The sequence below is a fragment of the Oncorhynchus keta genome, chromosome 36 (assembly GCF_023373465.1).
Source record: "Oncorhynchus keta strain PuntledgeMale-10-30-2019 chromosome 36, Oket_V2, whole genome shotgun sequence".
In the NCBI taxonomy this organism is placed as follows: domain Eukaryota; kingdom Metazoa; phylum Chordata; class Actinopteri; order Salmoniformes; family Salmonidae; genus Oncorhynchus; species Oncorhynchus keta.
This window is the reverse complement of record NC_068456.1, coordinates 24,270,216-24,272,678: the sequence shown is the minus strand read 5'-3', so window position 1 is coordinate 24,272,678 and position 2,463 is coordinate 24,270,216.

Below are 2,463 nucleotides of genomic sequence, written 5' to 3'. Positions count from 1 at the left end.
GGATCTGGTTCAGTCTTATAAATCACTTAAACATATTCATATTTAATCATCTCTTACCTCATTAATTATCATGGATCTAGTTCAGTCTTATCAATAACTTAAATACATTTAATAATAATCTCTTACCTCATTAATTATCATGGATCTAGTTCAGTCACATCAATCACTTAAACATATTTAATAATGATCTCTTACCTCATTAATTATCATGGATCTAGTTCAGTCTTATCAATAACTTAAATACATTTAATAATGATCTCTTACCTCATTAATTATCATGGATCTAGTTCAGTCTTATCAATAACTTAAATACATTTAATAATGATCTCTTACCTCATTAATTATCATGGATCTAGTTCAGTCTTATCACTCACTTAAATACATTTAATAATTTTTTATTTATTTTACTAGGCAAGTCAGTTAAGAACAAATTCTTATTTTCAATGACGGCCTAGGAACAGTGAGTTAACTGCCTGTTCAGGGGCAGAACGACAGATTTGTACCTTGTCAGTTCGGGGATTCGAACTTGCAACCTTTCGGTTACTAGTCCAACGCTCTAAACACTAGGCTATCCTGCCGCCTCTTACCTCATTAATTACCATGGATCTGGTTCAGTCTTATCAATCACTTAAAACCTCTTAGGCCGCCCCATCCCGCATGCGGGATCGTGACTACAGCCTCAAGCTCATTACCATAACGCAACATTAGCGATTTCTGAAAATTGCAAATGAAATGAAATAAATATGCCTGTCCTCAAGCTTATCCTTTTCTTAACAATCCTGTCGTCTCAGATTTTCAAAATATGCTTTAGAACCAGAGAAAATCAACAATTTGTGTAAGAGTGGTGATAGCTAGCTTAGCATTTAGCGTTAGCATTTAGCACGCAACATTCACAAAAACCAGCAAAGGTATCAAATAAAATAATTTACCTTTGAAGAACTTCAGATGTTTCAATGAGGAGACTCTCAGTTACATAGCAGATGTCCAGTTTTTCCTGAAAGATGCTTGTGTAGGACACAACGTTCCGTTTTGTTACTATGCATTTGGCTACCGAAACTAACCGAAAATTCAGTCACCTAAACGTCAAACTTTTTTCCGAATTAACTCCATAATATCGACTGAAACATGGAAAACGTTGTTTGAATCAATCCTCAAGGTGTTTTGTCATATATCTCTTCATTGAAATGCCTTCCCTGGAAGCGTGCATTCTTCTCTGATTCGGATGGAAAAATACTGGTACCTGACTTTTGCGCACCAATTTCCACGCAGACACCGTGCGGGACACTTGGTAATTGTAGGCTCTTATGGTCAATCTTCCAATGATATGCCTACAAATACGTCACAATGCTGCAGACACCTGGGGGAAACGATAGGAAGTGTCCGTTCATTCCTGTCGCATTCACAGCCATATAAGGAGATCATGGAAAACGTGCCTCCAGAAATCCTGTTGATTTCCTGGTCACTCAAACATCTTGGTTTTGCCTGTAGATTTTGTTCTATGGCACTCACAGTGAAAATCTTTGCAGTTCTGGAAACGTCAGAGTGTCTTCTTTCCAAAACTATCAAGCATCCAAGCATAGTCGAGCATCTTTTCGTGACAAAATATTGCGCTTAAAACGGGCACGTCTTTTTATCCAAAAATGAAATACTGCCCCTATAGGACTAACAGGTTAAACATATTTAATCATCTCTTACCTAGCTTGATGACTGTGGGCATTTTTGCTGACTTTTTGTTGTTCTAAATAGAGACGGCTAGAAGGGCCATGGGTCATATTAGATTGTGTAGAAATGCAGGAAAGGAGCTTTAGATGACCCCAAAAATGGGAGGACCCCTCGTCAAGTTATGCCCCCCTCCCCCAATTCTAAAACCAACGTTCCACTCATGCTGTGGCAAGTACGATAGTCCAGTGTCACTTTGATTATGCCTGCACATCATGGTTCAGCAGCCCCAAACATCTAAAGAATAAGCTACTTACCAGCCAAAACAAGCTTGTAACAATTGTCCTTAAACTCCCCCCTCATACTCACCTGGAGGTCAAGCATTGTTTTGTCTGTTTCTCTGTAATGTGTCTGTATCTATGGAATTGTACATGTATTTATGTAAAAGAAAATAGGAAGCATAATGGAAATAAATCCAGCTGTTATTGTGAAATCCCTTTAAAAAATGGTTGTACTTTGTATATGCATTTTTTTAACTGACAAATAAAATTCATCAATCAATAAATCCATCCAAATTGTGCAGCGGCCATTTGATGAATGGAAAGAACCATCTGATACAAAACACCAAAAAGCCTTTGATACTGGATAGGCCTACAAGATAGGGAAGAGTGTATTTTCTGTTGGTCAAGATTGACATAGTCTACAGTGCCTTCAGAAAGTTTTCACACCCCTTGACTTTTTCCACATTTTGTTATGTTTCAGTCCAGCCTAGTCTCATAAATTAGACATAACAAAGTAAACATA